The sequence below is a fragment of the Mesocricetus auratus genome, unplaced genomic scaffold (genome assembly GCF_017639785.1).
Source record: "Mesocricetus auratus isolate SY011 unplaced genomic scaffold, BCM_Maur_2.0 Super-Scaffold_100030, whole genome shotgun sequence".
In the NCBI taxonomy this organism is placed as follows: domain Eukaryota; kingdom Metazoa; phylum Chordata; class Mammalia; order Rodentia; family Cricetidae; genus Mesocricetus; species Mesocricetus auratus.
The window spans coordinates 9,028,149-9,042,001 of record NW_024429211.1 but is presented as its reverse complement, the minus strand read 5'-3'; the positions used below and the strand labels follow the sequence as shown (position 1 = coordinate 9,042,001).

General features: G+C 39.2%; 1 long non-coding RNA gene across 3 annotated transcripts in view; it reads right to left on the bottom strand.

Annotated features, from left to right (window-relative positions):
* Positions 1-13,853, bottom strand: part of LOC106022177 — a 139,567-nt gene that overhangs the window by 30,994 nt on the left and 94,720 nt on the right. The gene's annotated exons all lie outside the window — the stretch shown is intronic.

Here is a 13,853-nt window from a genome sequence, read left to right as displayed (position 1 = left end):
CCTCCTATGCAGCAGCAGACCCCCTAATATTGTCCACATTCACAGTGTCAACTGAGTCACAACCAGGGAAAGGACATTGATAGCCTTAGTAGAGATGATATTGATTGTGGATATGTGTGCAAAGGGTCATAAATATGCCAATGAGGACAATACTGGGAAAAGAAAGAGCAAAGTACTAGGAATAGCACCTGACAATAGTTAAGAGACCTTCAGTCAACTTGCCCTGTATTTCAGATATCTAGAACTAAAACCTGGGTTTCCCCTTCCCCTCCAAAATATAGGGTTCCCATGAATTCTACATTGAAACTGACACACCCAACTCATTAAGAAGATGTAGATAGATAATAGATGATATAGATATACCAAGAGAGAAAAATATTAATTTGATTGAACTTATTAATTTCTCTATATTTGTCTTAAGGTATGTGAATCATCAAGGTTGCTTTTTTTGGTTTGTTTTGTTTTTATTTCACATGGAAAGTTTAGTGGAAGGGGCTGGGGAAGGGAAGGGAGAGAGGGGAGAGAGAAGAGAGAGAGAGACAGAGATAGAGACAGAGAGAGAAGAGAGAAAGAGAGAGGAACAGAGACCTGCCTCTACACAAAAATGTCAGAAAGACAAGAACATGGTTTGATTTTATTTATTTATTTATTTAAGGAGATACACAAATGGCCAGTGGGTATAGAAAAAAAATGCTAACTGTCACTGTTAGGGACATGCAAACCAAAAACCATGAAGAGATATCATCTCTCATCTGCTAAGAGGACTTTTATCAAAAAGATAAGGATAAAAGGAAGTGGAGAAATTAGAATCCATTTGTACAAGGGTGCTTTTTTATAAACCAAAATCATATTACTCTATTAGTCTTCCTATTTAATTTAAATCTATTGCATTTGGAAGAGCAGGGCACATAGCCATTACATTATAGGGTATGAGGAAAGAATCCCTCCCTTTCTTCCCTTAATTTTATGTTATCTGTATTTCATTGAACAGATGTTTTATGAATTAATGACATGCAGTACAGATTCAAAGCTGAAGGCGGACATGTAAGATCAGGCAGGAAGGCAAACGACCATGATCACTAAATACCTTACTTGCAGTGAATTTAATGCCTGTGTACCTAAATATAACCAATTCTAGTTTTCCTATCAGTTATAATCATTCTTTCAAACGCTTTTCCAGTGTTAAGGAAAGCTCCTGATTGTATTTCTTTGTGAGTTTTCAGATATTTTTCTTTTTGCTTTGAAATTCCCTTTCTCTGTGTATTTGGTATTGATTTATAAACAATAGCAAGAGCCTGTGTAGATAAACCAGAGATTAGAATGGCTAAGATATGAATGATAAGTAATTAATGATGGGCATGAAGGAAATATTAACGTAATACCTATTCGTATCACTGTCCTTTGACCCAGGCTAGAGAATCCTGTTCTGGCATGCACATGATGAGAAAACATACAGAAAAGCAAGAAATACTAGACATATAACTTAAAAGAGCAAAAAATAAAGGCTGTTCACACCTTTAAAAGAAAGAATAGTCATGTTGTGACTACTTTCTTTTGCATTTCTTTATTTAAAAGTTGCCTTTAGTCTGTAATAACAGGAATTTGGCTGTTTCAGGGTAAATGGAAGGGAGTTTAGATGTGTTTGAAAAGGCAATTGATGAGAAATATTACTAGAAAAATGAAAGTACATGCTCAAGGCTTTCTTCTTTGCCACTGGCCTATTTGTTCTTGGCCAATTTGTGGGTTAGACAATTATGAATATTAATTCCTTACTTATGTTTGCACCATTCAACAAGTCTAAACATCCTTTGTGACTGCATTTGATGAAGGTAAATTAAATCGTGAAATTTTAACAAATTGTTTTTTTTTCTCTCATACAATGACAAGAAGATGGCTTCTGGCCTTTTCAGAGAAGAGGATCAAGAGACTTCCAAAGATACAATGAGCGCTAGTAAGGGGAAGGCAGTTGTTTAGATAACAGTTTCTTGACCATAGATCAAATCTTCATTCAGGGATTACTGACTGAATGTGGGAATTGTGAAATTCCTTATAAGAGAGACAGGTTTCTGAATGCACGACCAAGGATAGTTAGTTCGAAATCAAACATGCTCAGATGGAAGATCAGGGTGTTATAATCTGTAGGGTTTTTATTGTACAAAGGATTTTTTCTGTTCTTCTAGGAATATCAAAATCACATAAAACAAAGACTTCTAATATTATACTACCAGCATTCTTCAGTGAATAAGTATAAAGGTAGCTATCTTTAGACTATATTGTTACTGAATATTTGAGTTAAGAATTTTCAGCAATTTAAGAAATGTCCCTAAACACACTTCTGCCATTTTGTCTAAGTGTTTATGTGAAGCAGCATTCTCAGCACAATTGTTACAAAATAAAATGTATTGGAACTCTGAAAAACAATGAAGATGCTCTACATCCTGCAGTTTTAGAGATTTGTTTTACATTTAATACTTCATGTAAAAATAAACAGGTACATTCACTTATCAGAATGCAAATTAACTTAGACTTTCACAAATAGTAGAGTTAGGCATATATTACAGAATTATATTAAAATCGGTTTACGCTTTATTATCAGTAAAAGTTTTATTTATACTCCTATTTATATACTACTATATCTAGGTCATATGCAAATTTTGCAAGTAATATGGAGAAAAAGACTTCAAGAGCCTCTGGTATAGAGAATAAGGGCCACAGGTGACATTTGATGTGTTTGATGTGGGTATAGACATGAGGATGGTTTTAACACAAATTATGGGAACGATTGCAGATTTCCTACTGGGTGTCTACAAGTAGGCAACTACTGTTCAACAAAGAAACTAGTATTACATCTCCTTCCCCTGTCTCTGTCTGTCTCTCTCTACATATCTTTCTTCATCCTCCCTCACACATACAAACACAGTCATGCCCTTTGCTCTGAATCTGAGCCCAGGATGCTTGAATACCAAGTGATAATTGGAACAACAAGATAATGACTGATGGATCAATTCAGTGCTGTTAATTCTGGAGTGGCAGAAAGAACAAAACGAGCATGGTGGGGGATGACACACAAAGTGGCTTTCCCTATCCTAATAGTGACCAGCAGACATTGCCTTACACCATTTGAACTCCACCAGCCCTGTGTCAGGATGTTGTGCCTATGCCCAGAAAGTAAACAGGAGACTTCTTTGCGGCACTCTCTCATGGGGAACACTGTCAGACATTACATATGAGCCTGAGTACAAGGACAGATCAAAGAACTTTCCATATAGACCTTGGCCCTGGGCTCGATGAGGAGACAGCACACTGATCATATGAACTGAGTTCCACACTTTGCCTGCCTTTCTTGGCATTTTGTTATTTTACAGGCCTGTGTGATATTACTTGGTTCTAGTTTAAGAAAGTGCGCATGTTTTAAATAGAAAATTTAATTGGATGTAAATTTAAAATTCTTGTCCTTTTTTTGTAAGCCACATCCATTTATAAATACTAAAGCAGGAAAAAGGGGGAGCATGAATTAAGTGGCATCAGCGCAAGCTGTACACTTAGGACAGTAAGTGGTCTATATATTTTATATAAGGTGGAGACGTGTTTTCAAGGTTTGCTGAATTTGGTTGACTGAGTTTACTCAAAGGTCTTACATCTGACAGAGTCATCTGTAAGTGTTGCACACAGGTTTACAGACAGACTCGCTGAAAATCAGATTGTGTTCTCTGCAGTGTTACCAGAATCAAGGCTCTGTTTCTTCCCCACACTTACATAGAAAACTAAGACATTATATTTTGTTGGTATGTATTTAGTGTTTTGTATAATTCCAGGAACTGCTAACTAAATTTACTCAACTTTAGGGCATTAAATATCATGTACTTCATAGTTTGAGACTGTTCACCCAAATAGGGCAGAGTACTATCTATCTAGATAGTGTTAAGTGTTTTTTTTTAATCACATGGAACAGTTTTTTAAATACTAAAAAGTTGGAGGGAGATTAGTTTAAACAAGTATTTCTAAAAGAAATATGTACATAGTCCTGGAAATTATTTGTGGTAAGGAAGTATTCTTTACTGCAGTTGTATTTCTCAGACAATGAAGTGGTGTACCATGCTACCTCCTACTTTGTCAACAAAGATGCTATTTACCCTTTCCATTTTTGTACCATAATAGATATTAAAAATCTAATGTTCTGTATTGCAAGACATACTTTTGTTAACAGATTTGTTTCTTTGTAATGTTTTACGTACAGTTTGACATGCTTATAGGACAGGGTTGTCTCATTATTTAACATTGTAGAAATGTAATTAATGAACAAGGCTCACTACACAATTTAGAATAGGCTTTCTCATTTATATTATCTTCCAAATTTGATCAATTAGCAAAACTATTAATACATAAACTATTTCTACATATGATGAGAATGTTTACAATTTCAGCACTAGGCCTTGGTTTGGATGTGATTACATGTATGAAAACTGTGTAACACTATGCTCATGCTAAGAACCCATATAATGGAATTACTGTAATAAATGTGCTGTGAGGAATGGAAAGTAATGGTGCAGGCGTCTTGATCATGATCAGTTGTGATGACTCTCTTCAACTCTTCCCAAAAGCAACTTAGTTCCTTTAACCCCAAACCAGTCTCCTTTACAAACAACAGATTGTGTGCAAGCACTCATTCCACGCCATTTCATGTAGTTGCTAATAGAGGTAAACCAAGGACATGTGCACTGATCCTTTTCTTCATCTGTAAATAAAGTGAAAAATCAGTTAAAGCAAAGGAGTATTTTGGTAGCATATATGCATAACTCACTGCCAGTGAAATTACTTTTCTTATGGTATATCTCCTTACCAGAAATTACTAAATAAAAAGATTTCAAGAATTAAGATGCCTCTAACATGAAGCATTTCTTATTTTTATCATGTGAACTAGTCCATAAAATTGTTTCATTTATTTGGTTTGTTTATAAATACCAAGTTGCTTTGGTTTTCTAGAAACACTACATTGGTCAGTATGTTATGTGTGAACAAATAAATTTGCCTGCTGTGGTTATTAACCTTTATTAAAAAAAGAAAGTGTGCATGTGTGCCAGCATGTATGCATGTGAGTGTGTATGTGTGTAATTATAGTATGAGAATATTTTTTGTTTAATTTAAAAGCAAGCTTGTTTTACATGTCAACCGTAGATCCCTTTCCCTCCCCCCAACTGACCCCTATCCCATTACCTTTCTGCTCCCCAGGTAGGGGATCTTCAAAGTTTGTCATATCATTTGGAGCAGGGCCTAGGCCCTCCCTTGTGTGTCTAGGCTGAGAGAGTATCCCCCTTTGGGGAATGGGCTCCCAAAGTCCATTTGTAATACTAGGAATAAATACTGATCCACTGCTAGAGGCCCCATAGACTACCCAGGCCTCCTAACTGACTTCCACGTTCAGAGGATCTGGATCAGTCCCATACTGGTTTCTCAGCTATCAGTCTGGGGTTTATGAGCTCTGCATTGTTCAGGTCAGCTGTTTCTGTGGGTTTCTTCAACCTGGTCTTGACCCCTATGCTCAACACTCCTCCCTGTCTGCAACTGGATTCCAGGAGTTTAGCTCAGTGTTTAGATGTGGGTGTCTGCTTCTGCTTCCACCTCTATTGGATGAAGGCTCTAGGATGGCATATAAGGTAGTCATGAATCTCAATATCAGGGATGGACATTTAAGGCAGCCTCTCCACTATTGCTTAGATTCTTAGTTGGTGTCACCCTTGTACCTCTCTGGACTTTTCCCTAGTGCCAGATTTCTTTTTAAACCTATATTGGATCCCTCTGTATGGTATCTCTTGTCTTGCTCTCCTCTATTTTTCCCCTGACTGAATCTTCGTGATCCCTCATATCCTCCTCTCCCCTTCTCTTCTCCCTGTCTCTTTCTATTAACTCCCTCTCCCCTCTCCCATGCTGCCAATTAGCTCAGGAGATCTTGTCCCTTTCCCCTTCTCTGGGGTAACATGTATGTCTCTCTTAGGGTCCTCCTTGTTTTCTTGCTTCTCTGGTGGTATGGACTATAGACTGGTAATCCTTTGCTCTAAGTCTAAAATCCATATATGAGTGAGTATATACCATGTGTGTCTTTTTGGAACTGGGTTACATCACTCAGTATTGTCTCTTCTAGTTCCATTCATTTGCCTGTGAATTTCAAGATTCCATTCCTTTTTGCTGTATAGTACTCCATCATGCAAATGTACCACATTTTCTTTATCTACTCTTCAGTTGAGGGGCATCTAGGTTGCTTCCAGGTTCTGACTATTACAAATAATGCTGCCATGAACATAGCGGAGCAGATGTCCTTGTCATGTGAATGTGTATCTTTTGAGTCTATGCCTAAGAGTGGAATTGCTGGCTCTTGTGGTAGACTGATTCCTATTTTCCTGAGAAATTGCCATACTTATTTCAAAAGTTGTACAAGTTTGCACTCCAACCAGTAGTGGAGGAGTGTTCCCCTTTCTCCACAACTTCTCCAGCATATATTTGTTATTGGTGTTTTTGATCTTAGACATTCTGAGAGGAGCAAGATGGTATCTCAGAGTTGTTTTGATTTGCATTTCCCTGATGGCTAAGGATGTTGAGCACTTTCTTAAGTGTTTTTCAGTCATTTTAGATTCCTCTATTGAGAATTTTCTATGCAGTTCTGTAGCCCACTTTTAAATTGGATTATTTGGTGTTTTTGTGACTATCTTCTTGAGTTCTTTGTATATTTTCGAAATCACCCCTCTGTCATATGTGGAGTTGGTGATTATATTTTCCCATTCTCTGTGCTGCAGTTTTATCTTGTTGACTGTATCCTTTGCCTTACATAAGCTTCTCAGTTTCAGGAGGTCCCATTTACTAATTGTCTATACTACCAGTGTTATGTTCAGGAAACAGTGTCTTGTATCAATTGGTTCAAGGGTGCCTCCCACTTTCTTTTCTAAGAGGTTCAATGTGACTGGTGTTATGTTGAAGTCCTTGATCAATTTGGACTTAAGTTCCCTGCATGGCCATAGATATGGATCTATGTGCACTCTGGTATGAGAATATTTTACATTGCCTGTCAAAGCCAAAAATATTTACTAAGTTGTCCTACACGGAAAAATGTAAACATCCCAAGGCTAAGACTCAAATTCCTGTGGAAATCTCCAGCCACAAAGGGAGAGCAGAAAAAAATCGCCAGCAATAACAAATGTTGGCTTTCATCTACAACTCCCTCTGACATCTAAAGTAGACCAGGAGCAGGGAGATAATAATAAATGCTTCTATATATTACTCTCTCCCTGAGAAACCACCACGTGGCTCTTAAAAGTCCAACAAAACACTGCAGTGTGTGCTAGACAACAATTTCTGCATCCTCTGTTGTTCAGTTTTGAATCTGTAGAAATCTCCTAGAGCTCTTGTTCAGTGTGGATCCCAAAATTCCTCCCCAGGGAATGCCTGTTCATGGTCTCCTTGCTATGCTGAGTTCCCCGATGCAAGTACATCACAGAGCATGCATTTTAATGCAGCAATGTTTAGATTTAGGATGGCGTCCATGGATAGAGACAGCTTAGGTGTTAAAAGTGCATGAGCACCTACTGTGCTTGCAGAGGACCTGGACTGGGTTTCTAGCACCCACATGAGGCAGCTCACTGTCTCCTATAACTCTAGCTCCAGGGGACCCATGACTCTGCACTCACTCATGTGTAGAGCATATCATGGCTCTGGCTTCTGTGGACACATGCACTCACTCATGCATATACACACAAATACACATAAAATAAACCTTGATAAAAGACTGGCTTGCTTCTTTTTTAAGGATCCTCAAGTACAAACTGTGGGAACAAGGCCCTCGGTCTAACTCATTTACATTGGGATACATTAGTAACAGATCTGGGATTGCTGCTGTTCTTATTGTCACATTAACCAAATGTCTAAGGCAAACTGAATATGTACAGTAAAAAGGGTAATTGTTCACCCAAGTTTGGAGGCTGAAGTTCCCAAGACTGGGGATTCCTATTTGTCCTGGCCACTGACGATGTTTAAGTACTGAAGGATCTCAGAGCATGGGAACATATAGGAAGAAGATATCTCATGAGAAACAGGAAACCAGCAAGTGGTTGAGGGTAAGGGTTCATTTATAACAACAGTTAGCCCTAACCATTCACTTTTAACTCAGAACATCAGGAGTTCATGGATGCTTTTACCTTGTAAGCATCCTCTCCCTTCAATATTTATACAGGATCTCCACATTCAAACCATATACAAGCTATCACATCAGTGAATGAGTAAAAGAAGAACCTAATTGAATTGAATGTATTTACACATGAATTGGAACAAAGTGATTAAAAATACATGAGAAAAATACACTTACTGCTAGCTAAATATGTTTCTCAGTGACAGCAGAGAATGTGAGAATTGTAAGAAGTAATGCATGAAATAGGATCAACATAGTTGCTATTATAGTCAAGACTTGAAGAAAGTGAGGGCAGAAATCAGAGAAATATCTCAGACCTGAATGTCCAGAAGAGAGATACGGTTAGTGAAGATGTTGGCACATTCAAGAAATAAAATAGTAATGGTCATTAATATAGCTTAATAGCAGAGTATTTACCTAGCATGCACAAGGTATGAGGGCAAAGATACAACATCACTACTGCAAAAAAAATATATGCATATGCGTATATATTTGTGGCCTTTATAAACTGGATCAGGAAAGGAAATAGACATCCTGGTTTCAGCTCAGTAAAATCCACCTTGACTTCTGACCTACAGATATGTAAGATGAAAAACCAAGATGTGTGATGCCACCAAGAATGTAGATATTTGTTATAAAGTCACGGAGAAAATTATGAGATAAATATATAGAAAATCTGTATGGTTATTTCCATGTAAACTGATATGTCATTTTTTCTCATAATCTACTTGTAAACATCAAAATTACAGTAGTAATATAAAGCTACATACTATATATGATAAAACACAAACACGTGAGCACTTTCATGCACATTTCTATAGTGAAAACATATGATGTGCATTAACAAAAATGGCATAAATTACAGACATTTAATGGAATACCTGGATAATGATTAATATTGGAAGTAAGAACTAGACTAACACTCTTCAAAATTATTCAGCATAATTGCTACTCAGATGAATCACTATAGATTATTCAAGTGATGTTGGTAAGAGATTAATACAACTGCATATAAAAACATTAAAAAAAAAGCATGGACTCCAATGAAAGTCTAAAGTGACAGTTTAGTTCATCAATACCACTACCCACAAGGGAGTCCTGTATAGTAAACAAGGCAGGCTTACTATACAACGGAGACCACTCCTAAAAAGAATGTCTGTGTAGAGACTGGCAGTCCCTCTGTCACAGGGCACTATACTCCAACCATTCATCTCAGTGTTCCTGTGCATATTGCTATAACTCCCACAGAAGGTGAAGATGTTGTTTTATCAGCTCAACTAATGCTCTCTTACCAAGTGTTAACATTCTAAAATTCAATTAGTTAGGCTCCTGGGTTTTTTTTTTTTTGCTTTTATTGTTGCTAACTCTAGTTACCTTACCATTGCTCTGTTTTGTATCGTGTTGTGTTAGTTACTCTCTAAACACAGAGTCCAAACAGAGCAGTTCTTCACTGACTCTGTCCTTCCTGTTGGGAGAACACTCCTCTATCCTAGGAGTCAATCTTCCCATCCCCTGGGCATGAGTGGGTGTCAATGTGGTTATGGTAATGAGCAGTGTGTGGATGACAACCAGGTGTTTTCTACATAAATCTCCAGTCTGTCTCCACTCTGACTGCTCTGCTCTGTGTGCAGATTTATATCAATTACATCTAGGGTTAGAGCAAAGAGATTCCCAATGTGGACTGAAGTCAAGACAGGAATATGATGAATACATATGCTTTCCCAGATCCTTGGTGTCAACTAATGATTGAATGAGTGAAAGAATGAATAAAGAAATGAATGATCAGTGGTATTTGCAGCTATGGTAACTTGAGTTTTCAGTACATTTACTGTAGATTGAATAGCAAGTAGGTTGTTTTACTATGATTCTAGCTTTGTGTCAAATACTTTGAATACATCCTACTTAATCCCTACACAAACAGGGCATGCGTGCAATCGCACGCACACACACACACACACACACACACACACACACACACACACACACACACACAGAGCAAGTTGGCTTGTCCTAGTTGCCCTGAGAGGTATGTGTCATAGGTTTTTCAGGTTAGAGTCCATTCCTCCTGCGGCACAATATGCCTTCCGGTTCCTGAGAGACCTATGTACTCATTCAGACGGTGAAGCATTCAGTTTGGTTTGTGTTTCTCTGTAAGTTCCCTTGGTAGTCAAGGAAGCATCAGTGCTTGAGAGGACAATTAGTCTTAGTCATTAACCGTTTGTAGCCACATGACTCGCACACTTCACTGTATCCTGGAAATTACAACTGTACTGATCCTGGAAATTGTCATTATTTTCCATTTCAGATAAAGATATAAAAAATGTGATTGCTGTCAATAAAACTGTCACAACCTCAGGTGTACTTCGGCACCTCCCACCTGAGCCTAGTTTCATTACTTATGAGGTGACCTTGGCCAGGTAAGTGCAAGTACTCACATACATACATTTATACACACAAATCATTATGATCAACTTCCCTCTGATTTACAATTCATAGTAAAAAAAATCTAGAAGTAGCAGATCAAAATTTCATTTCATGCAAAAATCTGGAATGAGGAGCTGGGCGTTGGTGGTGCATGCTTTTAATCCCAGCACTTGGGAGGCAAAGGCAGGCAGATCTCTGTGAGTTCAAGGCCAGTCTGGTCTACAGAGAGAGTTCCAGGACAGCCTTTAAAACAATACAGAGAAATCTTGTCTCAAAAAATAAAAAAAGAAAAAAGAAATCTGGAATGAGAGTGACATGAAGGCTGAATGTCACTCGTCTCACACTTGGGAAGAGAAACATACTCAGGACTCTGCAGGTGACTCATTTGTGGTGTGATGACAATGTCACCTGCACATGCTAATCTGAGAACATGTCCCATGGGTTCAGGAAATTTTGTTTCAATTCTAGAAGGTACCACCAATTCCTAGATGACTGTGAGCTGATTTACATGGTTTCTCTACAGCTGTTCCTTGTTTTCTTGTGTGTTTTATTGAAATGTACATCTGCTTGGAAACAGTTTTTCTCTACTCTCTTCCTCAAAAGCAGGTCAAATTTGTCTCACATCTCTAGTCTTGCAGGAATCAGCTTGCTGAACTCCCAATCTAACAGTGACAGAGGTTAGAGTGGGAGACTCGGGCTCCGAGCAGAACCTCTGCTTTTCTAAAGGGCAAAGCCCTGATTAAGCCTGACCTCATACAGACGACATCACCTTTATGCTCTTGTCACCATACAGCAGGTTACTGAGTGCAGGACCTTGCACAGTCCAGGTCACTGCTGAGCAGCTGAGCTCATCCCCACTCAGAGCTTTCATTACCTTTTGCTCAGCCTGCAATTTCTCCTAGCAGTAGAATTCCTAAAAACCAACAAAGGTAAGAGAGAGAAATAAGAAGGAGCCCACCTGATGCTCATTGTGTTGGGAAGCATTAAGTCTTAATGACAAATGTATGTTCTATTAGAACTTGTCAGCAGGAAAACACTTCCCAATTTGTAGTTTCTCTTTCATTATGAGTTCATTTACTAATATCCAATTATAATAGTGTAGGAATAAATATTCTGTTAAACTCAGAAATCCATTGGCCTTCTGCAAGACACTAAAAGATTTTCCCAATTAGTGGACACACAGGATTTTGTTTTTCCTCCTGCTGAGAAGCACAAAATTGCAAGGCATGGCCTCTTCTCTGCAGTCTACCTGTTGAAATTGGTGATTAACCACTCCCCTTTCATTTTCCTGTCCCTCTTAGCTCAGGCATTGCCATGGTGACAGGCATCATATGGAGATGTCTCTCATTGCAGCTCTAAAGCACTTAAGGGTGCTTGACCATTCCTCACAGCACTTGAACACTGTGCATTATTATTAACCAACCACCTTTACAGAGAAACCTTGTCTCTAATAAGCGCACTTGATATTCTCTTCTGTATTTCTTCTGCAAGCTGACAATGGATTTCGTGCTTCACTCATAGGTTAGGATTCTCAGCTGAAAATGATAATCTGTATCAGGGCTATGGCCTCAAAGCATATAGACATTAAAATAAAATTAAAAAAACTAATGTTTAAGAAAGTATTAGGTAAGAGAAAGCAATAGTGCATTTGTTCTACAATTTGTGATTCATGAGGATATAAGGCAGATCCCAAGGCTGGGTTCCCATTCTAAACACGATCCCAGGTAATGGTTTCATTGGTGGCTCTGAGTTTGGCATTCCTGTGGCTTTGGCACTCCTGGGTCTGATTGTAGGGTGATAGCCTGAATTTACTCCAAATGGCCAATTTGTGAGTATCTTTCCTCAGAGTTCTAAGGCTGCCCCCTTGTGGCAATCCAAGGCATATGTTTGGAAGGTGTTTCCAAACAACAATAAAGGCCAGAGAAGGAATTTAATATATGAGGTCTCGTCCTGATAGGAAGCACAGTGGTTAGGGAGCAGAGGAAACTGTGACCAAAATTGCTATTTTGCTATACTGTCTTTACCAATCATTGGCTTCTCTTGTCCTGTTAGTGGTGAGTCAAAGCCATTAACAGCTGAGCCATTTTTTCCACCCCGGAGCGTCCTGAAGAGTTAGAAAAGCTCTCAGCTTGTCTCACAAGACTGTTGTGAGGATGAAATGAATTAGCACATAGAGACTGGAACACCCCTAGCATGTGAAACAACAGCCCTCTATAGTGTTCATACTCTCAGCTGCAGCAAAAGTCTGTCCATCTAATGCAGAACTCTCCAGATTTTCCAGTGATAAGATTTAAGCCAAGGACCATGGAACCAAATAGTGCATCTTTTTTCCCCTCAATGTATGTTTTTATTTAAATTAGAAATATGAATGTTTCACATGTCAATCCCAGCTCCCTCTCCCATGCCTCCTCCCTTGTCCCCCCCACCAGCCCTCCCAGCCCCCCCCACAATCCCCACATCATTCCCCAGGGAGGGTGACACCCTCCTTGGGGGGATCTCCAAAGTCTGTCATTTCATCCAGGGAAGGACCTAGGCCCTTTCCCATGTGTCCAGGCTGAGAGAACATCCCTCCATGTGGAATGGGCTCCCAAAGATCATTCATAAACCATGGTAAACACTGATCTACTACCCAAGGCCCCAGTGATTTCTGTGGCCTCCTCACTGACACTACATTCATGGCGTCTGGATCAGTCCCCTATTGGCCTCTCAGCCATCAGTCTGGGATTTAAGGGGTTAAGACTGGGCTGGTTTAACCCCCAGAAACAGCTGACCTGACAAGGGTTAGCTCTTGAATCCCAGACTGATGGCTGGGAAACCAGCATGGGACTGATCAAGACCCCCTGAATGTGGGTGTCAGTGAGGAGGCCTAGGTAATCTATGGGGCCTTGGGTAGCAGACCAGTATTTATCCCGGGTATACAAATAGTACATCTTAATTCTGCAGAATTCTAAGGCGTGTGGTCATCTTCAGAGGCACGGATAATGATACACATGACTAGGTTCAAAGGTAGGTTAAATGTAATTTATTTCAAAGAGAAGTCACTTAAAACACAAGAAACAGATGGCCACTACAGGCTCCTGCTCTAAGGATCTGCACAGGCTGTTCCCTGTGACCTGACCTGAACGGATGCTAGAGAGAGTTATCTGCCCGGACCCCAGACCTAAACTCACTCCCTGTCAGGCCCTCACCTGTGACCACGCCTGTTTGGTCAGCTCTACAGATGCAGGCGGGGTGGATACCTCACTACCATCCCACT